A 25,518-nucleotide genomic window follows, 5' to 3' on the forward strand; every position below is an offset into this window, starting at 1 on the left:
TAATATTAATAAAATAAAAAGTCTGTGATTTTTTTCCCCGTGTTTGTCTGTTTACTGACCAAAGAGATAACACAGAAGTAGAGCACAGAACTTGCATGCACAAGACTCTAGGTTCATCCCCAGCAGCAATGACTGGTGCAACTCGTTCTGATCTCTCATCTTTCTCTCACATAAAAATAAGCCTATTTTCAAATTCATTTGAAAAGCATATTAACACAACGTAATATATAATCCTTTCAATTATTTACTAATAGAATGCTTGTCTTCTAATATGCTTTTCCAGTTTCAAGTCTGAAGTCATCACCGTCATTAATCATATTTTTCATTTACTTTTTTAATATGCCTTTTCAATAAAAGAAGGGTAAATGCAGAACTGAGAGGCAATTTATATAATGGGGTAAAACCCTGAAAGTATATCAGAAAAGCAGTGGTTTTTGTTATGGGGAAGGAAATTAGCATGGTAAAATTTAGACTTCTCACAGTCTTTCAGATGTTCAACCTGACCTTTAGTTTTAATCATTCTTCTTTCCATATCTGCACTTTGGACATATTTGCCTCCCTCTCAAGTACTATCAATCAGACACTCAGGCAGTAATCCTCCCATCATTCCAAACATATCAAATATTTTCTTCCTTATAAAACAAGGTGAAAATCAAGCATATTGTCATCACACAACCTATTTGCTCTTGGCATGCCATGTGGGTTTTAATCATGTTTCCTTTGTTAGGCTTTCAATGTAGGAAATATATTATTGTCAGAAAAGTCATGACATATTTACTATGCAAAAAAACAGTTCCAATAACCCAATATTTATGCTTCTCTCTTAAATCTTTAAAGAGCTGAAATTGAAAGGTTAAAAGCTCAGGTGTAAAAAAGTGTGTGTGGAGTGCAATATTCTTCTATTGTGAGCAAAAAAGTATAACTAGTACCAAATGAAAATATACTTTACTAAGGGTTAGGTTCTAATGAGTGAGAGCTTAGAGTTCTAAGAGAATCCAAATAGTTAAGGAGGACTTGTATCAATGTATCATTGTATCAAGTTTTTGGTGGTTTCTTTGTAGGAGATTTAAGAAAATTCTCTTAACTATCTCAGACACACACACACACACACACACAGAGAGAGAGAGAGAGACAGAGAGAGAGAGATAATATTCCAAAACCATCAGTTTTATGGTAACACCTGCTTATATCCCTGTTAAAAAGAACAAACAAACCCAAAATAATACAGTGTATACCACCAATAGGTGTTCAAAATAACATTTGTGCAAGACAGCCAGAAACCATCTAACTCAAGAGAAAATCAACTTTAGCAAGAAAACTAGAATTATTTGTGAATACCTATATTACTTCAGAGTTGGCAGGATCTCACCCTTTATTGGAGGGATACATCAGCTGGGTCAGATTATTTAATAGTAGCTTCCTGTGTAACCTTTGTGTATCAGTTGTCTTCTGAGCAAATATAGTCCATATCACAACTGTACTACAGTAAGGTGAAATTTTTTGTGACCCAAGAGCAGAGTAAGGTATAAGTTCTTAAAATCAGCAATCATAATGAATTACTAATAGTTGAAGAGGGGTCAGGTGATGGCATGCCTGGCTGAGCACACGATACAGTAAGTAATAGGGTTCGAGGCCCTGGTCCCCACCTGCAGGAGGAAAGCTTCATGAGTGGAGAAGCAGGGCGGTAGGTGTCTTTCTCTCTCCCTTTTCATCTCCCTCTCCCCTCTCAATTTCTGGCTGTCTCTATCCAATAAATAAATAAAGACAAGACAAAATTAAAAAAAATAAATAAATGAAGAAAGGATATGACATGAGGTGACTTATTTTTTTAAGAAATCACTATGCAGAGTGAGTGGAGAATATAAAAGCATAACACAGGAAAGATGTTCGCTAGTTTGGAGACTTCTCCAACATTCTAGGCAATGAATACTCATGTCTTGGAGTAAGATGATAGAGGTGGAAGTGGAGAGTAATTCATATTTTAAGCAGAGATGACAGAACTCGATTGTTTGGATATGAAAGACAAGAAAAATGGATAATCAAGCATGACTACTGGGTTTTAGGGTCTTATGACAGATTAAATGATTTACAGAGATGGAAAAGATCCAAAGAGTAATGATAGAATGCTAGAAAGAGACATTGTCATGAGTATTCAAATATATATACATATTCATATAAAATATAGTTTTATTATATACGATAACTTGCATTCATATAGAAAAATATAGCACATGATTTTCAAAATAAGAAATATGAAAAATATTTCAGAGACCATGGGGTATTGTATAATCATTTGTGCAAATTACCAGCTTATCCAGGTTACCAACAAGGAAGGAAAATAATCTATTTTTAATCAAATGTTTATTATTATTTATTGGATGCAGATAGCCAGATGTCAAGTAGAAAAGGGGGTGAACAAACAGGGAAAGAGACAGAGAGACACCTGCAGTGCTGCTTCACTACTTGCAAAGCTTTCCCCCTGCAGGTGGGAACCAGGGACTCGAACCCAGGTCCTTGCGCATTGTAACATGTGTGCTCAACCAGGGGCACCACCACCCAGACCCAAAAGGAAAATAATCTGATGCAGCCAAACTTGCAATTCTGATAGCTAAGGAAGAAAGAGACAAAGTAGTTGAGATTATTATAGAAGTTACTCATCGAGCTGTGGACATTGTGGTAGATGTGAAGGAAGGATACATAAGAGAAGGGTGGAGAGCAAAAATGGATATGACAGTATGAATAGATTAAAATATTTTAGGTTTGGGGTGTTTTAGATAGAGAAAATAAAATAGAAGAATAGAAGCTGATGTTACTACTATGTGTCAAGGATAGGCTACACATGAGCATAATAGTGGTTGATCAAGATACTTTTGAACAGAGAAAATATATAATTGAAAAGTTGGATGGGTCATCCCTGTGAATGTTGAATTATCCATGTATAAATATCATAATAGCAGAAGACAGGAAGGTAATAATCACCTAAGAGCAAAACATGTCAGTGACTTACTAGAATTATCAAGAGATTGACAGAAGTTTTGGTGATGAATAATATATACTTTAAACAAGCTAAGATATTTGAATGGTGGGGGGGGAGAATGAGTTGGATGTGACATTTGACAGTCAAGGATGATAGCTATTCCACTTTTTGGCCTTGGGAGTCATAGAACATGAGAGATACGTAGGTGAATACATGATGATTAAAAATAATTCAATGATGATAGACAGGTAGATAGATAAATTAGACAGATAGATAGATAGATAGATAGATAGATAGATAATGTTTCCTCAGGCTGCAAATTTGTGTTATCAGTACAAGTTGAATGATTTCCTGTAATGATGACAGATAAACAGTATGGGTTGTATCTCATCAATGGACATGCTAAAAGATTTTACCCAGCACTTAAATATTTAAAAGCCTACAGAAACCTTCTATACTATAATATTGAAGGAAATGGTGTTTGATTTTTAGAAAGCAAAAGTCTTCTATAAAAAAGATTCTTTCAACTGCTCTGGTCAAAGAATAACAAACAGTATTGTAAGTGCCATGTATAGTTTAGAAAATCAAGCAGAGGCAATATTATCATAAAAGGTTACAATTCAGTAGGATAAAATACCAGAGTGGATAAAGTAAGATTATAATTTGAAAGCATTTCAAAAAGGTAAATGTTTATATACACACACAAGGTCATAGTATTATTATGAAATGCAAATTGAATATAAAATAAGAAATTAGCCTTCTGGTGCATTTCTCTCTGGGTAAACATATATTTCTCAGTTGTGTCTAAGTTCAACAATCAGCCACTCCAGCATGGTGGAGTGCACATGTTTTTGGTTTTTGCAAGAGCAAGTTCTGCCCTTCTGCGTTGGACTCATTCTGTACAAAAATTATTAGCATGTAGCTAACTGTTAAGTGGTATGAAAAGGTCATACACACAATAAGAATTCAGGAAAAATAACTGTTAGGATCTAGAGTGAGAATTAATTATATTATCCTTGTACTAAACTTTGCCCCTAAATCCAATGATTTATTTAAGTGGCTGTCATCAGCAGGGATTTCAACACATGAAAAAGAAATAAAATTAATGAGAAAAACACATATTAAAGACACTTTGTCACTCTTCTGACAAAAGGTCACTCTGAATAGTTTTCTACCCACAATAACCAAGGAAAACTTATTTATTTTTAAGGGACAAGTCAATTCTCAAAATAATATCAACATTTGTCACCTTTTCTTTTCCTTCTCTGGATAATAATTAAGACGCCTTTTAAAATCAAGCGTTTAGTTATTAAAAATGGATTAAACAACTAACTACTTGTGATATAGCTACTCATTATTCCACATTTAAGGAATATATATATTCTAACTAGTAAAATGTGACCAAAACTTTTAATGTTACAAAATGGTAAATAATTGGATTCATTCTAATTCTGAAGTCAAATGGCCAATACATTGATGTTGTAGCATTTAGTATTTATGAGCTAAAAGGGAAGTGGGAAAGTGTAAAGTCTGAAAAATTCTAGGAAGCTTCTAGAAAAGAAATGGGAAAGAATGTTAGATGGCACATCATCTAACAAAGTTACATATACTAGATACAGGCTAGAGTTTAGGGTACTGGGTACAGATGTTCATGTATCCATAAGCAAGGGGCAATTATATAACTCAAAGTAAAAGTGCTCAGTTGTCCTTGGTGATTAGACAATACTAATAAACCTAATAAACAAACACCTCATCACAGACCCCTGTAAGCGTCAACCCGGCTTTGACCTAGCACGCTATGATTGGGTCCTCCTCAATCTCTATCGAACAGGCCATGGCCGGTGCGCCACTATGTTCCATCGCTGGTGAGCCAGAGACGACCCGAACTGCCTCTGCAGCTACAGACAGACTATGACCCACATAGTCAACGATTGCCACCTCTCCAGATTCAAAGGAGGTCTTGAAACCTTACATCAGGCTCAACCTGACGCTGTTGACTGGCTACAAGAAGGGCAAACGCTAGAAGAATAAATCTGGGATCCTAGCTGAAGTGCCTAAAGAAGGCATCATAAATTCTCTAATCCATTAGACTTAGACCAAATTAGCTTGGCAATCTAACAGAAAGGCCAAAAGATAATAGATCCCAAAAAACCTTATTCAAGTTGGGTTCAGCAAGTGACAGTCAACGCTTAAACAACTGGGAGAAAGTCTAAGGTCATCAGATAAAGAGGAATCCAAGAGTTGAATAAGAGCAAGAGACTGGCTCACTTAATAATGGCCTTTTTGGTCAATATCACAACACCTCATCATTGGGAGCCCTACTCAGGGAATCCCTGGACTCCCAACACAAATATGATAGACTAGATCTTCAGTGAATCCTTCCCACTGTCACTGGTCACTTCCATCAGAAACATCATCCTAAGTCCTCTTGTGGGGCCTTCCGAGGACCTTACCATCACCATAAAGCCATGATGGTAAGGACTGTCCCTGTCTCCAAGGGACATTTGAGTATCCTGCCCTGACATTGGAGGAAGACTGTTCCTGAAATGAGTGCAGCCTGCAATGTCCCCAGCTTAGAGCTCTGACCAATAGGGACTCAGAGGGTACACAGGATTCTGTGCTAAATATTAATAAATATGGGCCTTGGGTCAGGGGGATGGAGATGAATAGTTTCATTCATAGTTGGTTTTTTGTCAAGAATGGGAGATACTCTCTGCCTTAATCCAACTTTACAGCCCTTTTCTCTACTCTGACACAATTTTCTCAGACAATATTTTTGTCCAACTTCATGTTAGCTATCAAATTCAAGCAAAACTGCTGTAGTCATGCCCCCCCCTAAAATCATGCCTAAAATGAACTTCCTAACTTCCTTCCACCCTAAGATCACTATTCTTGTCTGCTCTGTTCCTACTTTTTGGTTCCTATCCATTAACCATTTTGTCCTGGTTTATATCTTGCTGCCTTTCAGCCACCAAGTTGCAGATGCTACCATGATTCCATCCTGACTTCTGTGGGCAAACAACCTCACCAATGTGTCCTGGAGTCTCACCTCTCCAGAGCTCTACCCCACTAAGGAAAGATAGAAACAGGCTGATGGTATGGATCAACCTGCCAACATCATGTCCAGCAGAGAAGCAGTTAAAGAAGCTGGAACCCCTACCTTCTGCACACCCAAAATAATTTTGATCCATATTCCCAGTGAGGAATAAGTGATCAAAGGAAGAGGATAGGGGGTCGGGCGGTGGCAAAATGGGTTAAGCGCATGTGGTGTAAGGATCCCAGTTCGAGCCCCCAGCTCCCCACCTGCAGGGGAGTCGCTTCACAGACGGTGAAGCAGGTCTGCAGGTGTCTATTTTCTTTCCCCCTCTCTGTCTTCCTCTCCTTTCTCCATTTCTCTCTGTTCTATCCAACAATGAACAACATCAACAATGGCAATAATAACCACAACGAGGTTACAACAACAAGGGCAACAAAAAGGAGGAAAAAATGGCCTCCAGGAGCAGTGGATTCATAATGCAGGCACCGAGCCCAGCAATAACCCTGGAGGAAGAAAAAAAAAAAAGAAGAAAGATATAAGAAGGCTCTGAACTCCAACTCCATCAGAACCTGGAGAGAGATGAGGAAAAAGAAAGGGATATTTGGATGTAGTAATAGGATTATGTGTAGTTTGGAAAGGAAAAGAAGATGGTAACTTAAAAAATAAAATAAATAATAAAGAGTAATTATATACAAGTATAGACAGATAGTCATAGAAATACTAGAAATACTAGAAATACTAGTTAACTCATATCTGTAACCTTAGGAAAACTGCTGGAGCTTATGACAGAGGAATTGGAGATTCAGAACTCTGGTGGTGGAAAGGGTGTGTAACTATACCTCTGTTGAAATGTAATTTTGTAAATCAGTATTAAATCATGAATAAAATTTAAAAAAAAATGAAATGGGATGGAGGTAAGAGTAACTTGGTTTGAGTAAGCAGGGAGAAAAAAGAGCAGGAGAAAACAATGTCTGATGTATGGCATGTGAAGATTTTCTCCCACTGCATAGTCCTTGGGTTGTGGTTCCTTTTGCCACACAGAAACTTTTCATTTTGAAGTAGTCTCATTGGTTAACTTTTGGATTCATTTTCCTTGCAATTGGACTTGAGATATCAAAAGACATCTTTAAAACTTAGGACAGAGAGAGTTTTGCCAATGTTTTCCACTGAATATCTGGTGGTTTCTAGTCTAACATCCAAATCTTTATTTATTTGGAGCTTTCTTTTGTGTGTAGTGAAATGTAATGATGCAGTTTCATTCTTTTACACGTTTCAATCCAATTTTCCCAACAATATTTATAGAAGAGAATCTCCTTTCTTCAATTAACATTTTGGACTGACTCCCTTTGTCAAAATTACATGTCCTTAGGTATGAGGGCTTATTCTTGGGCTCTCAACTCTACTCCCCTGCTGCTCAGTGTACCTATTTGTACTCCAGTGCAAGGCAGTTTTGATACCAATGGGAAAATAATAGATTGAGATCTGGAAGCATGATGCCTCCAGTCTTTTTCATTTTTTCAATATTGCTTGGACGACTGAAAGTACTTTATGATTCCATATACTTTTTGTAGCTTTTCAGACAAAATGTTAATAACCAAAATATATAAAGAGCTCTCCAAACTCAGCAAGAAAAAAAAATGACCCTGTCCAAAAATGAAGAGAATATGGACAGAATATTCACCAAAGAGGAGATCCAAAGAGCCAACAGGCATAGGAAGAAATGCTCAAAGTCACTGATTATCAGACACATTCAAATAAAGATCACAACAATATGCCAGTGAACTCCTGTAAGAGTAATATACATTAGAAAGGGCAATAACAAATGTTGAAGAGGCTGTATGCATATAGGAATGCTTCTACACTACTGGTAGGAATGCATATTTGTCCAACCCTGTGGAGAACAATCTAGAGAATACTGAAAAGGCTAGAAATGCAACTACCCTATGACCCAGCAGTTCCTCTGTGGGAGATATATCCTAAGAAACAAGCAAGCACACCTACCCACAGAAATCTATGTACGTCTGTATTTATAGAAACACAATTAGTAATAGCCCAAACTTGAAAGCAACCCAGGTGTCCAATGATGAGTGGTTAAGAAAGGTGTGGTGGTCTGGGGAGACAGCCTTATGGTTATGCAAAAGACTTTCATGCCTGAGGTTCTGAGGTCCCATGTGCACTCACCAGCACCACCATAAGCCAGAGCTAAGCAGCACTCTGGTCTTGGTCTCTCTCTCTCTCTCTCTTTCATTAAGATAAAATTATTTTAAGGTATGCTTTATACACACAATGGAAAACTACTCAGCAATTAAGTATGATGAAGTCACTGCGTTATCTTGAATGCCTCAACTTGGTTATCTTATCTTGGGTGGAGCTTGAAAGAATCATGATAAGTGAAATAAGCAAAAATACAAAGTGAAACCTGGACTGGGTTTGGTGTATTGCTCCAAAGCAAAGGAGTCTCAGGATAGAACACAGAAAGGGGCTTTGTTGGGGGGGGGGGTAAAGGGAAACTTTGGGGGCTTGGTGCATTATGGTGTGAAAGGGCCTAAATTGGGGGTAAGCATATTCTGTTGGGGTGAGATGAGAGATTTTACCCGTGTGTCAATAACTGTACTATACATAAATCATTAACTCCCTGATAAAATTTTAACAAAGAAGGAAACAATGTTAAGACCAGTTTTGCAAACTGAAAACTGCATTCTATAAGAAATAATTCAAGGGATTATACCATAATCCTCAGAAGCCTGCAAAAATAAACATGGTGAATATTCTAGAAACTGATTCATAGCTGTACACCTAAAAATATTATTTCTAGGTGAACAGAAATGAGTTATGGAGCATAATGTAACACTTGTACAATTTTTTTTTTTAGTAAAAGAGGAAAGCTTATTCTTTGAGATCATTCTTAGAATATGAATGAAATGTCTATGAACAATAAAGACAATTGCAAACTACTTTTCAGGAATAATAAAAACTATCTGACAGTGGGTAAACTATATATACTTTCTTAATTTTGTTTTTAAGATAACATTAGTATATAAGGTTATAATACTCTAGAAGTATGCTTTCACATCTCTTCAAAATGGGCTACTTAGTATATGGTACCCACCATCAAAGAACAAATGCCCCTCCCCCAAAATCTAATAGACTGGGCTAGGAAAATAGCATAATGGTTATGCAAAAAGATTTTTCAGCCCTGAGGCTGCAAAGTCCCAGGTTCAATCCCCAGCACCATGACAAGACAGAGCCAAACAGTGTTCTGATGCAATAAATAAATATGTTGGAGAATGGAGCCTACTGTCCTGGGAAGTCCAGGCCGTTGTTTCCATGAGGTGCAAGCAGGTTGACCCCCAAATCTCCCTTCAGGTTCAGAGGACGGCAGGTTCCCCTGACCTCCTGAACTAATGATGGATGGCTTCTCTGGAATGGAGGCTACCATTCTACACATGCCTCTCCTCTCCCCTTAAAACAAAGGCCATGAATTACTGTACATTGTGTTTGGCCTAACTTGAAAGCCACCACAAACATTCTTGCTCAACTGCCCCCTTCTCCTCCCTCTTGCTCTGAGGTGCCTGTAATTTACCCCGCGGGAAATATGCATTGTGAAGCTTGTGATCAAACCTTGTATGGTTATTCTTCATTTGTGATCAAATAGATTGTAGGTCAACATGCATTGTGTTGCTCTGTGCTTGGGTTAATGATGACCTTGACCTTCTACCTGGGTAATGGGTATATGTACTTGCTTTCTCTTTCAATAAATGAGTTACCCCACTGAGGCTCTCCCATAGCTGACTGTCCTGTATCTCTGTGCACTTCGCCCTAGACATGCTGAGCTACCCCTGGACCCCCAGGGGCCGCTTTGACCTCTGTATCCCAATGGTCAGGGAGACGGGTGGACCTAGAGTGGCCTGCATAAATAAATAAATAAATAATTAAATGGACCACCTTCATCCTGTCACTATGTTCTTATTCAACCCCCCTTGGGAGCCTCAGTTCTGTAGTACAATTACAAAGGTCTGTTTTCATTTGATTTTGCTTATTTTCTCTGCTTTGTCCCTTTATCTACCCCCATATGGGTGAGATCATTCTATATTTTCATCAAATGAAAATATGTGGGTAAAGAAAGAAGTAAAAAAATATCTGAATAGATCAGTAAAGTCAAAAATGGGACTTATACTTCTGAAATCATGCTCTATTTCCTTAATTACATGAGATTGAATGTAGTAAAAATACAAAATGCTTAAGTTCTCAGACAGTTCAACATAAAAATTAATCTGCTGAGTTTGGTGAGCTCTCTATATGTTTTGGTTAGTAGCCTTTTGTCTGATGTATGGCATATAAAGAATTCCTAGCATTCTTTAAGAAGTCTCTTTGTTTGGGTGGTGGTTTCTTTTGCTGTACAGAAGCTTTTCAATTTGATGTAGTTCCATTGGTTTATTTTTGTTTTGTTCTTCTTTATTATTGGATTGTATCCTCAGCAGAAGAAAACAAACAAAAGCTACCACCTATAAGTGAGAAAATGATATGAAAAGAATAGTCATCAAAAAAAGAGATCCAAAAGGTCAATGGATAAATGAAAAACTAATTGTCAGAGAAATGCAAATAAAGACAACAATAAGATAACACTTTACTCCAATGAGAGTATCATGCATCAGAAAGGACAATAACAACAAATGGTAGAGAGGATGTATGGTAAAGGAACTCTCCTGAACTACTGGTGGAAATGTAAATTAGTACAACCTCTGAGGAAAGCAGTCTGGAGAACTCTCAGAAGGCTAAAAGTCAATTTATCCTATGACCCAACAATTCCTTTCCTGAAGATATATCCTAAGGAATCAAACATAAACATCGAAAAGTTCTGTTCATAGCAGCACAATTTGTAATAGCCAAAGCCTTGAAGCAACCCAGGTATCCAATAACAGATGAGTGGCTGAGAAACTTGTATACATACATAATGGAATATTACTCAGCTATTAAGAATGAGGAATTCACCCTCTTTACCTCATCTTGGATGGAGCTTAAAGGGATCATGTTAAGTGAGATAAGCCAGAAAGAGAAAGACGAAGATGGGATAATCTCACTTATGGAGTTGAGAAGAACAGAGTAGAACTTGTCCTGGGATTAGTGTATTCCACCAAAGGAAAGGACTCTGTGGGGGGAGGTTATTTTTTTAATTGGAGCTACAGAATAAAAGTAGAATAGACATGGGTACAGAGAGGTTGTCTGGAGAATGTTAATAATCAGAAAAATATTGGTGTCATTCAAACTTGCACTGATATAGGAAGACATGACTTCAATTGAGACATATATGTTAACAGCCTTAATAAAAAATATTGAGAAAAATAGAGGGGTAGGATACCCTTTGAGATAAATATAAAGAGGATACACTTTGAGATAAATATAAAGACTACTTATAATGCAAAGTATGAATTATGTCAAAGCTCTAAATCTCAGTGATCAAGATGACTTCATGTGATAAGAGATACAGCAGCAAATGAAATGGTGTATTTTTACTTTGTCTCGCTATCTCAAACAAGGGACTTATGTACCTAAGGGAGATCCACTGTTCCTTTGACACCTCCACTGGATTTCACATGGACACCTTTATGCACGTTTGGAAACCAGAGGCAGAAACAAGTAAAAGGCACTTCCTGTGGATGTGGTCTCTAGGATGAGAACTAGGTGATTCTATGGATTTCAGGATTGACAGCTCATTAGAAAAGGAGAAGAGAGATGGATAGGCTCACTGTCAGCTTTGGCTGCCAAATTTAATGTGCTCCTTTGGGAGAAAAAGAAGCTAACAGTGGTCTAATAGTTAACACACAGGCCAAGTGGATGACACTGTCAGAACATAGAATGCCATTAATCTTGAAGTGGAAGCTTAATTGGCTACCACTTACCACCTATGACTGATGTTAGTGCTTTACTAAAGTAGAAAAAAGACAATCTGAAACTAGTGATCATACAGACTATAGCTACCTCCAGCTGGGCCTCTTAAAGAGAGTGTTGACAATTTTATTAGAGCTCTCTGAGAGGGGTTTCTCACTTTCAACTATAATTTGTCATATCCTTATATTAATGTGACTAATAATTTGCTTAAATCACTTTTGCCATATTTTTAAAACAGGGAAACGAAAAGTGGCTTTGTTAAGCAGCAAAGCTCAGATGTTTTTTTTTCTTTGCATTATTCTAATATAAAGTCGGTGGTGAAGAGAGAATAACAGATTTTCACCAATGTGCTGGAGGCTGAGCCTTCAAGAGCATGAAGGAATATTCTGTAAGTTTTTAAAGAGGGAAGTCAGTATAATTCCTCCTTTCTCTGAGAACCTCATTGATTCTCACACATACTTTCTCTGGCATGACAAAAGAAAGAATCATGACCTTTTCCCTCCAAGCCATAATGAAGTCAAGAGCATATGTATAGCAACATACACTAAGGAAAGTCAGGTTTAGTCTAGCATTAAACATTCACCTTTCAGTGGAAAGTAATGACTTATGCCACATGAAGGTCAGAAGAGCCAGGGTAGAAGTGAATTCCAAACATCTTTTACAAATGATTTGATCATTGAAATAAAATGAATGGCTACCTAGAAGACTGAACAAACTATCCACTCTTAAATCTCTAGGTCTATGCTGAGGAAATATCCCTTGCCTAGGAGAGTCTCACACATTATTCTCATCATCCTTATTTACCCCAACCAAAGAAAAAAGGAAAAAACAGTGCATATGGTATGTATTATATGAATAGCTACTAGTTTATAATTATTCTCTAGTGTAATTGTTTACATGAGTTTACACGATGCAAAGTATCTACTCTAGTTTCAACCACAAGAGACATAACCAGTAAGTGGCCATCATCATTATTATAACAATATCATTAGGATAATTTTATATGTTTTCTTCTGCAGCTAATTCTTAACTACTAGAGAGAAGGCTTCACATTTTCATGTATTCATTTCATAAACATTTGCTAAACATCTGTAATGTTCAAGGCTCTGTGATTTACATCAAGATATGATGAAAGTCATAATGGCAGCAAACTTATAATTACTTAAATTAAACTACTTGGAAGGTATCAGTACCCATCAGCTTCTCAATTCCCTCACTATCGATTTCCAATTAGTGTGATGAGTCACACCATATTTAAGATAAGTGATTGTCAGACAGACTATGACCCACATAGTCAATGACTGCCACCTCTCCAGATTCAAAGGTCTCAAAACCTTACATCAGGCTCAACCTGACGCTATTGACTGGCTACAGAAGAAGGGCAAACGCTAGAAGTCATGTGAAGTCAGAAAATGTTATCTTTGTCTTATTCATAACTAAAGCTATTTAATAAACATTAATTGATCATCTTATTAAGCATCCAGCTTTCATTTCTAGAAATCATAACTGTATGTGTAATACAATAAACAGTCCCCCCTAAAATTATTAGTGCTGGTTGAAGAATTCCCCATTTTTAACAGATTAAAATGGGTTGATTTCAATGAATTTTCAACATTTCAGATATTTAATTGCTTAAATACTGAAAATATATTTCCTTCATACAGTTTTGTTTTTCCAGAATACAGAGGAAGGCATGAAATCATATGTAAATAAATATTCTTTCTAGATTGAGAAGGGGAATTTCATTCACTTCTAGGTCTGACTTAATTCCAAGATGCTAACAGGATAAGATCAGAAACTCCAAATAATACTTACCTAGATAAGACTTCTCAAATACTTTCAGATGGAAAACTGACTTGACTATTAACTCCAGGTTTCTCAACAACCTCTGATTTCTAGCATAGAACTTACTCATACTGAATCCAGTCAAGCACATTTCCTATTTCAATAATAACTAATTACTATGCATTTATTTTAAGAACATTTTCAATTCAAGAGGCAAGATGCAATTCCATTTTAATTGCAATTACAGGAAATAAAAGGTATTCTTTTAATACCTTGATTTTATCCCAAATTTCTACTAAAGTTCACCTTTCTAAGTAGTGAACTTGAACGGCTTTCAGAAAAAGGACTTGATCAGACTCTCTGTTAAAAGACATGCAGACAGAGAACTGCCTATATACCAGTAGAAATTCTGATGCTTTTTACATTTTTACTAATGATTTAAACATGGTTTGAAAGACTATAGTAATACAGAGTATAGTTCCACGTTGCATCCACCATCAAGATTCTGTGCTCCCACTCTCCCAGTGATACCTGGTGTAGTTCTCACAGTCTTAAAAACAGTATGCTTTTTAAAAGTATTTTGCCTGCTTGATTTTATTTTTGTAAGTTGATGTGCTTCGGTTCTCTAGATTCTATGTATGGGTGAAGCCATTCAGCAACTATTCATGTTATAGAACTTGATATATTTCTGTCATCACTGGAACCTCACTGCTTTGGGCTAACTTTTTCAGATACAAAGAGGAAGACAGAGGCAAAGAGGAGGGGGGAGGGGAAGACACCACAGCACTATACAATTTCCCCTAGTACAGTGGGGGTCAAACTCAAACCTGGGAGGTGCACATGGCAAAGCAAGTGCCCCCCCCTAAGTGAGCTACTAAATTGTTAACTTTGTTGACATAATAGGCTATGTCATTGTTTCAATATAATCATCTTCAACAACAGCATCTATTATAAAGGCTTAAGATATAGAGGTAGTTTTAGCTTTCAAATTCTCATTTTAGATATTATATGTTCTCCTCACACTTGCTCTCCATGAAGGCAAAACCCATTTCTTTGATAATATCACATCATTTCCACTGACATACTAATGGATCCTGATGTGTTATAAGTTTATGGCTGTATGATTCACCTCCATAATAATTTCACTTTCATTAATATAACAGTTCCAACTGTAGTACATCAATTCCTAGAATATCTACATTCACAACATAATGACTTTTATTTTAAACCCTTAATGTGTTTTAAAAGAGAAGAGTCCCTTTGTTCTACAATTCAAAAAATAAAATCTAAGGTGATGTCAGTCAACTACACAGTACCCTTTCCACAGAGTGGTTAGCATGTACTAATTCAGCACTCTGTATTCATGAGAGCATTTGCTCACATGGGGGGAGGGAAGAGGCACACCTAGTAAAGTGCACCTTACAATTCACAAAGACAATGTTGCAAATCCCCTGTTCCCACTTGTGGGGAAAGGGAGAAGTGAAACAGTGTTGCAAAGAGAGATTCTCCTCTCTTTCTCTTTCCCTCTCCCTTGCTTTGCCCCCAGCAGGAGGTCAGAGATGGGTGTGGTGGATCTTTGGTGGAGGGAGTAGTACCCCTTTTCCTCTTGATATCTCCTGGTCTCTTATCAAATAAATAAAATAATATTTTTTAACTTCTTTGACTGATTTAATAATGATCAATAGAACCATAGGTCTTATAAGAGGGACACAATTCCACACAATTCCCATCACCAGAGTTCAGTAACCCATCCCCTCCATTGGAAGCTTTCCTACTCTTTTTTTTTTTTCCTACTCTTTTTTTTTTTCCTCCTTTTGTTGCCCTTGTTGTTTAACATTGTTGTGGTTATTGGCAAACGCTAGAAGAAGTTGTGGTTATTGATGTCCTTGTTGGATAGGACAGAGAGAAATGAAGAGAGGAGGGGAAGATAGAGAGGGGGAGAGAAAGAGTCGCTTGTGAAGCGACTCCCATGCAGGTGGGGAGCCGGGGCTTGAACCAGAATCCTTACTCTGGTCCTTGTGCTTTGACCCATGTGGGCTTAACCTGCTTCATCACCGCCTGACTCCTGCTTTCCTACTCTTTGACCCTCTGGGAGTATGGACCCAGGATCATTATGGGGTGCTGAATGTGGAAGGTCTGGCTTCTGTACCTGTTTCTCAAAAGCCCAAAGAACATATAAATTACGTAACTGAAAGGAGTGAAACTAATTTTCTAAGCAATGTGGGATATATTACTATATATCCTACACTATGGGAAATATATTACAAGAAAGAAATGGGAAACAAATATTGGATAGTTTCACTCATGTGAGGAATGTGAAAAATAATGAAATGCATGAACTTGGGGGGTAGTCAAATTGTAAACTGTCTCTAAGGCTTTGTGAGAATCATGGTGGTCTGGAGTTGATGTGGGGGAGGGGACGCAGCACTTTGGTGTGGTATGGAACTATATGCCTGGCCTCTAATTTTATAATCTTATAGGCCACTATTAAATCACTAATACAAAATTTAACAAATTATATTACAAGGCTACTTAATCTGATATCTAGAAGCCTGAGAGTTCATGGGTGTACTACAAAAGGCAGGTAAAGCACCAGCAGTTGTAGGGGAAATGTTATATATGTGTATATTTTAGGAAATAATTCCTACTTCTGATCACATTCCTACAGTTGTTTACATTTGCTAAAATGAATAAATAAAGGATTAAGAGACCTCATACTAACTTGTCCGTATAACACGGATTATGGGAAAACAGGAGTTTACACTCGTTAAAAGTTTATCATGTGCAAACAGAATTGGGGAGGAAAGGGCCTGGGTGGTGGTGTACCTGGTTGAGTGCACATGTTACACTGCTCAAGGACACAGGTTCGAGCCCCTAGTCCCCACCTGTAGAGGGAAAGCTTCATGAATGGTGAAGCAGGGCTGCAGGTGTCTCTCTGTCTCTCTCCCTCTCTATCTCCCCATACCTTTCAATTTCTGGCTGTCTCTATCCAATAAAAATAAATATAATTTTAAATAATTAAAGAATTGGGGAGGAAAATAGAAGTAGTACGCTTAACTGTAAACACCTATCTCATGTCTACTAAGTGAAATTGTAATTGTAAAAGTTAAAACTGATACAAAGTTTTAAGTTTAACTGAAGACAGAGACATGGCTCAAAATTAGTATAAAGCAGGACTAGTGAGAGTTCACCTGCATCGTTGCGCCTGCTTGGTCAGGTACAAGACCCAGGTTCCAGTCCATTCCCTCACACTACACTGCAGGAAGATTCCATGTCTTTCTTGCCGGGATAGCCTGAGGGTGCTTCTTCCCGAGCTAGTGCTCTCTGGCTTGGAGAGAACTCAACTGGAGCTGATCTAGGCTGCTGCGTGGGAGAGGGATCAGGAACTCGTGCCGCACTAACTTCGCAGGAGATACACTCTGGAACTCTCGGAGCCAGAAAGCAATTTCCAAGTGTCTTTAATCAGAAGAGCAGCTGTATTTATACTCTCCAAGTAGGGTGGAAACAGGATGTGACATAGAGAGGGTGGAGTGAAAAGTAACTGGTGGAAGATCAGGGTGTGACAAGGAGAGGGGGCGGAGCAGGTGAGAATTCTACCACTGAACCACCAATGCCCTGGAGGGAAGGTGATGCTTTATGTAAATGTAAATGTGACTTATGTAAATAGACCACAACTTTGAATGGGATCAAACTAATCTCATACAGACATACTGGTGTTTAAGCCAGGGGGAGCTGGCATACTATCCAACATTTCTCTGACAAAAAAAAAAAAGCTCATTGCAACAACGAAGCCTTAGTTAAATGGAATAAATGTAAAAAATAGCATAAAATATATAAATGTATATAAGTAGTATAAAGCAAAAGAGCATACCTACTTATGATTAAAAAGAATACAGATGGGCAGATGGGTGTTGGCCGGTAGTGCAGCAGGTTAAGTTTATGTGGTGCAAAATGCAAGGCTGGAGTAAGGATCCCAGTTCAAACCCCCGCTCCCCACCTGCAGGGGAGTTGCTTCACAGGCTGTGTCTTTCTCTCCCCCTCTGTCTTCCCCTCTCCTTTCCATTTCTCTCCAATCTAACAATGATAACATCAATAATAACAGTAACTACAACAACAATGAAAAATAAGAGCAACGAAAGAGAAAATAAATATATATTTTAAAAATTTAAAAAAGAATATAGACAAAGCCTTTATAACAAGGTAGTTTTTTTCTTAATTTCAAAGTTGATATAAGAATTGTTTTTTTGTGAGAAATACTTTTTAAGATTTACTTATTCTATGAGAGAGAGAGAGAACCTGAGACCAGAGCATAAATCGGTTATTTTGGTGCCAGGAATTCAATCTGAAGTTCATACAAGGAAAGCATAGGTCCAAATCACTGAGCCATCTCCCCAGCTGCTTGGAATCTATTCTTGAGGAAAAGTGATCTACCTGGGGTTTACTAAGAGCACTCAAACATTAAATAAGCCAAATGGGGGCAGGAGGTGGTGCTCCTGGTTAGGCGCACACATTCAGTGTGCAAGGACCTAGGTTCAAGCCTCTGGCCTCCACCTGCAGGGGGAATGCTTCAGAAGTGGTGAAGCAAGGTTACAGGTGTCTCTCTGTCCCTTTCCCTATCTCCTCTTCCCTTCTCAATTTCTTTGTCTCAATCCAATAATTAATAAGTATATTTTTAAAAAGAAGTAGTAATTATTTTAAATGAGCCAAAGCCATACAAATTAAATAAACCAGTTTTGTTCATAAAGAAAAGTGAAGAAATTAGAGAAAGGAGAAAGATCTTGAGTATGGAAAGAGTAGAAAACTTAGGGAGCAAAAGACCAAGATAATTTCATGGTAAAAGGACAGTTAAAAAAAAAAAAACAACAACAACAACAATAAAAACATCAGGACATGGTTACTAAGAAATCAATGCCCTAAAGGCAACCAGAAACTGTTACCTGGTGATCTCATCAGGTCATTAACTACTTTGCTGGATTAACTCCTTTGTGTGTTTACCTGGCATAAGTGGTCACTAGCTGAGTGGTGGAACAGTAAGAGGGCAAATCAATTTTACTTAGCCTTTGAATGGAAAACCCTAGAAAAGCATCCTGATTATAAGCAAGCAAAGACTGCAAGTTGCTTAATCTAATGTGCAATAAGGGCTAAGTTACCACATACATCAAAATGTGCACAAACACAGTGTAGAGGAAAGGGAGGTTACCCAGAGTTCTCATGAGCACCTATTAAAATTCATGATTTATGTACTAACAAATGAATCTTCTGAATGGAACCCATAGGCAGGGACTGAGGAGTTGAGGAATAACTTTAGACAGGAGATGAAATGGTTCTGATTTTTAAGCAGTGTAACATCATGCTGAATGAAGGAAGACTGAGAAGCATTACAGCCCTTATTAGTTACGTGATTTTAAGCAAGTGACTTAGTGCGTGACTGTCCATTTTCATAAAAAGTTTCATCAGGAACACTCCCAATTCAAATTCAAAATATTGCTACTATCCTCCAAAGTTTCTAGCATGTCTATGTCTAGGTAGTTTTCACTCATACCATCAAATTACCATTAATATGCTTTCTTTCTAATTATTTGTCTTATCAAGAAATTTCACATATACATAACCATTTCATATACATTATTTCACTTATAGTTTGAGATCCATACATGTTTCATGTGTCAAGATATTGTTCCCTTACTATGTGGAAAATTCCATTGTGCATATATGTCTCTTTTCACCTAGGACTATGAGTCACTGTTCAAGGAAATTGGAAAAATGAAAAGAAGTAGAAAGATATTCCATGTTCATAGATTGGAAGAATCAATCAAAATGACTATTTTACCCAGAGTCATATACAATTTAGTGCAATCCCCGTCAAGTGAGATAAGCCAGAAAAAGAAGAATGAACATAGTGTGATCTCACTTGTGTACGAAAATTGAGAAATAAGAACAGAAAGAGGAAACATAAAGTAGAAGTTGGATTGGATTTGATGTATTGCACCAAAGTAAATGACCCTAGGCAGGGGAGGGGGAAGGGAGTACAAGGTAAAGGGGCTTTCAGGTCCTGGCACATGAAGGATCCAGGCTAAGGGTGAGAGTGTTTTGCAAAAAACTGAGAAATTTTATACATGCATCTATGATTATATTATTGTAAACCATTAATCCTATAATAAAAATAAAAAATAAAACAAGAAAATATACCTTATTGAAATAAAAATGTCATCTACAGTAGCACATGCTCTGGGCAGAGAGATTTATTTTTTAACAGAAATGTCAGAAAGCTTAGAAACCTTGACCAAAGTCTCTTAGGATAAAAAGGTAAAAAAAATTAATTAAAAAGTAGAAATAACATGAAAGCTAAGAAAACCTGGATAAGTTTTTAAGTAGGTCAAAGATTTTTTTAATTGCTCCCAGACTGCTGAATTTGGCCCAGATATCTATCCTAATTCAAGAAGAGTATCCTCAAAAGAGATTCATTCTGGAATCATTTAAGAGCCAACATGTAAGCGTTGCTATTGCTTTCTTAAAATAAAGTGTAGTTTTTATAAGTCACAATTTTGCTGTTGCCATGACACTGTGATTCAAAAAATCAGTCTTAAGGAATTAGGGTTTGTTGTTTGTTTCTGTCTTTGGCTTGTTTTTGGTTTTGTTTTATTTTGGAAACTCATTTATATTTTGCTACAACTTGTTTAGGAAATTTCTAGTTAAAACCAATGACATTATATATTATATGAGGAATGTATTCTGATGTAGTGATAACCTTCACAAATGATGCATGAAGAATTCTGCCAGGATCATAAAAGTCTGTGTGTCAGCTCCCACAGGCCACCTTTCTCCTTCTGAGCTGATAATATTTGGGGACTTCTAAGGAACAGGGGAAAATAAACATAATCTAGATCAAATGGAGACAGGAAAAATCATAGGCTATAGATCATATATGACAAAGAAACCAAATCTTAAGAAACTATCAAATAAAATAGTCATAAAATATCTCCGACACATTAAAAGACTCTAAGAGGCATACTGATTCCTGAAAGAATAAAACATTTTTGCATTTAACTTTTATTTCCAGTTATATCTCTTTTTATAATCATACACACATAATTACAATAATAATAGGATTCCAAATAGGAACTAATCTCTCGGTGATTAATACAGCGTAATTTCGGAGAGAAATAAATACATTAATTTTGTAATGTTTTATGTTGATAAGATTCTTTATTCATAGGAAACTGCAAAAGAAGTGTTCAGACACATCTTAGGCACCTTTTTATCTAGCCCCCTTCAATTTTGATATTTAAAGAAAAAAAAATCACAACCAGGAAACCAAGGGGGGATGGGTGGTGTACACTGGACACGTTAAGTGCACATAGTACAACCAGGAAACCAGCTGCAATAAAAACCACAGAATTTATTCAAATTTCACCAGCTTTGGACCCACAAGATATCGCACCTGGGAGTGTGCCTGCTTGCCAAGCGTGCAACCCAGGAACTAACTCTTCCTAGGTAAAGCAGCACTAGAGGAAGCCTGATGTTAAGGAATTATTCAGATGCAGTCTATACCCCCAGGTTTTACCACTTCCTGGATATTCTCGCAGTGCCCTTTTCAAACAATCCTGTCCCAACACGTCACACCTGGCTGTTGTCCAATAAAAGCCCTCCCACTCCCCCCTCGTTCTCGGCGCCCTCTCTCTCTCTCTCTCTCTCTCTCTCGCCCGGTGGTGAGGTAGCAGGCACGGCCATTTTCGGCTGACTCCATGTGGCCTGAGCCACCCCCTCCTGATCCAATAATAAAGATTTGTATACCCCACTTGATCCGCACCTCCTCTCTCTTCTCCATGGCGCAGCCTGACACCTGGCACCCGAACGTGGGGCTCAACCGGCCCAGAGGCAGCCACTTGACCCTCAGCAGACATGGGACAGGCTTTCTACCTCAGAGATGTTTCACTTGGGGCTGCACTGTGGATTCTCTTGACTGTGATCACAGTGCTTGAGAGATGTGCAGGGTCCACTCCATGTCTCCTTTAAGGAGCGCTGACTCTGGCCTGAGAAGCAGCCCTAGTCTAGCTGACCATGAGGCTGTCGCCCAGAGACTCCTATTTTGGCAGACATGTCTTAGGCTGCTGCCACAGCTTCTGCGGCCCCTCCCTTTGCCACTTTTGCTGGAGGCAGGACGCCCTCCGGGACTCCTGATACAAAATAGCAGAATCTGAAAAATTAGTTCACAGAAACAAAACTTCCCTACCATTTCTTTCTCCCCCCCCACTCTCTCTAAATATCTTAAGCCTGCTTCTGTCTAACCTCTCTGTTTTCAGTAGTCTTAAACCGTGTGAGTAAAAATGGTTCAAATAAGACGGTACAGATCTAAATTCGTGTTTAAAATGGCATGTCTTCATAACAAAAGTTTTTCTCCTTGTGTATTGAAGACCATGTGTATGTGTGTGTTTAAAGTTTGGTAAACATTAACTTTAAGGTTAAGGCTACGTTCTTACCAGGAAAAGTTAAATGAAAAAGGTTTTCAACATACTTCTCATAAAGGTAAAATTAACTTACATTTAATGTCTGAGGTAAAAATTAGTTAAAAATCAATATATTTTAACTAAGTTGGTAAAAAAAAAAAAAAAAACAACCTGCGCACACCTAGGGTGTGTCTCCATCTTGAATGGGTGTAACAAAAGGTTAACTAAGATGGTATTGATATGTAAAACTCTCAAATACCTTCTCAATCAGGAACAGATTGCACAATGGTCATGCTAATGATTACTCATGCCTGAGGCTCTAACAATGGCTCTTTGCCTTACCACATTTTATTGAGCTTAAATTGGTTAAGCAGCCTTAAAATGAAAGGAGAAAGTTTATAAGATATTTAAACCAATTATAATCATCGAGGTATCAACTATAGTAAACCTCTAACTTGTTACAAGTTTTTTTTTCACAAGTAAGTGATTACAGCTATCAAGCCTTCACACAAAGAATCATCTGTTCATATGGTAAGGTATTAAACTATAAAAAGTTCTTCCATATACAACTTATGTGAATTAACAACATTCACATATTCTTCTACACAACTGATGTATCTCGTCCCCCAATACTCAGTTGGCTAAGGCACCAAACCTCTTTTTCCAAAAAATAAATAAATAAAATAAAATAAAATCAGATGCCCTGCTAACCACGAGAAGCAGACTGTTTGTGCTTCTTTCACAGGAATCCCAGGAAAAACCATCTGAACCCCTGCACACCCTGACGTCACCCACTAGACGGCACGACTACAGTGGCACACCCCCCGAAACCCTAGATGACACCTGACGCAATCTGAAGAACCTGATACACAGCCTCCAAGGACAGAACTTTCTTACTGCCTGCTTGCCTTTCCTGCTTCTGCTTTTGGCGGTTCCAGCTTTTGGCGGTTCCAGCTCGCAGAATTCCAGCGGCTGACCTTCCTCATGCAGCGTTTCATCCCCTGCCATTTCTTCCCCTAGCCATCTACTTTGGACTGAGACTTCTATCAGACTTGCTGGTATACTCTTTGGACACTTTACACAATTTTAAAGCAGCTTCTTTCCCTTCACGCTGCTGGTTTTTCATAGACTGACCCTGAGTAGTTCATAGACTTTACAGACTGTTGCCTTGAGGACTATACAATGCCAAATAGCCCCTCTGCTTGGTGGGTCATGCCCTCCCGCCTCCCCCTCATTATGTACCCTTGCCCCCCCAAACAGGGAAGGTCCCTTTATGCACCAATCCTTCCCTTGACATCACACTGGCTTTTACTACTCCCCTATTTGTCCCTTCCTGTTTCGTTATATCATTTAGGTTTATGCCCAAAAGGTTTCTGCTCACCCCTACACTACTATTCCTCTGTCATAGATAGTCTTTTACAGACTTTGAACCATCTTATATGATGACTAGATAGAAAGATAGAAAAAGATGTAGAGATATAGTGAGGCGATGGTTGAGCAGGCTGTCTGTGCTTAACCTATGAGATGAGACCCTCCAGGTAAGTCTCTCTCTCTAAAGAGGGGTTGAGCACAGGAGGGACACATAAATCTCACAAGGTTGGTGGCCATTTAAGCCTTCTCTCCTCCACAGAAACGTCCTACATCTTCCCACCTGAGCACGGCATTCCTTAAAAACATTTAAGCCTGCTCCATTCCATATTTCCTTACTGTGTCCATTTAGATATAAAGGAAAAGGAGGAGATGTTGAGGAATTATTCAGATGCAGTCTACGCCCCCAGGTTTTACCACTCCCTGCAAAATCCTAGCAGTGCCCTTTTCAACCAGTCCTGTCCCGACACATCACCCCTGGTTGTTGCCCAATAAAAGCCCTCCCACTTCCCCCCCCCCCTGCTCTCGGCGCTCTCTCTCTCTCTCTCTCTCTCTCTCTCTCTCTCGCCTGGTGGTGAGGTAGTGGGGACGGCCATTTTCGGCTGAATCCACATGGTCTGAGCCACCCCCTCCTGATCCAATAATAAAGATTTGTGTACCCCATTTGCTCCAGACCTCCTCTCTTCTCCGCGGCACAACCCGACAAGCTCCCACCACTGTTTTTTTTTTTTTTCCCCTCCAGGGTTATTGGCTGGGCTCACTGCCTGCACTATGAATCCACCGCTCCTGGAGGCCATTTTTCCCCCCTTTTTGTTGTCCTTGTTGTTGTAGCCTCGTTGTGGTTATTATTATTATTGTCATTGTTGATGTTGTTCGTTGTTGGATAGGACAGAGAGAAATGGAGAGAGGAGGGAAGACAGAGAGGGGGAGAGAAAGATAGACACCTGCAGACCCACTTCACTGCCTGTGAAGCGACTCCCTGCAGGTGGGGAGCCAGGGGCTCGAACCGGGATTCCTACGCAGGTCTCTGCCGGTCTCTACCGGTCGCAGCGCTCTGTGCCACATGCACTTAACCCACTGCGCCACCGCCCGACCCGGCCACCACTGGTTTTTAACGTACATAATCAGAATGACAAATAGGGCTGGGTTCAAACTTTCTGAGAGATACATCACCCATATTAGGAATAAGTAAAACTTATCACATATTGTTTTGTATTTTCCACCCTAGGACAATGACTCAAAAGCTAAATATAAAGCAGAATAAACCAGAATTACTAATTGTTAAGCAATTTATAACCGTGAAGTATTTAAAAAACCTCAACTAAATAGGGGTAGGGCGGTAGCAAAGCAGTTAAATGCACATGGCGCAAAGCACGAGGACTGGCTTACGGATTCCAGTTTGAGCCCCCGGCTCCCCACCTGCAGGGGAGTGGCTTCACAGGCGGTGAAACAGGTCTGCAGGTGTCTATCTTTCTCTCCCCTGTCTTCCCCTCCTCTCTCCATTTCTCGCTGTCCTATACAACAACAATGACATCAACAATAACAAAAGTAATAACTACAATAATAAAACATGGGCAACAAAATGGGGGGGTAAAAAAACAAAAACAAAAAACTAAATCATTAAAAATCATCAACTAGATTTTTTTTTAGATAAGACAGGCAGAGTGGAAGACCACAGCACAGACGGTTTCAGTGTGGCGGGGGCTGGGGTGCACACAGAGCAAGCAACACATCACCCAAGGCAGCCAGCCCCAGCTAGATGCTTTTAAGTGACCTTTTTGCTGGAATACACTAGTGTCAAATGTGCACACGCTTTACCTCATTTCTTTATTATTATCTACAACCCCACAAAATGATGTTTTTATCTTCTATTTTCAGTATCAGGTAAGTAAGGTGGTAAGTGTATTTTCTAAGGCTTAAACCTGGATGGGAGGTCCTGGGTGTGTTTATCTCAGTAATGGATACCTTGAAGAGAAAAACTATTGATTATAAGGCTTCCTTATAAGGTGCTAGTT

Source organism: Erinaceus europaeus, chromosome 19 (assembly GCF_950295315.1).
Source record: "Erinaceus europaeus chromosome 19, mEriEur2.1, whole genome shotgun sequence".
NCBI classification, from domain to species: Eukaryota; Metazoa; Chordata; class Mammalia; order Eulipotyphla; family Erinaceidae; genus Erinaceus; species Erinaceus europaeus.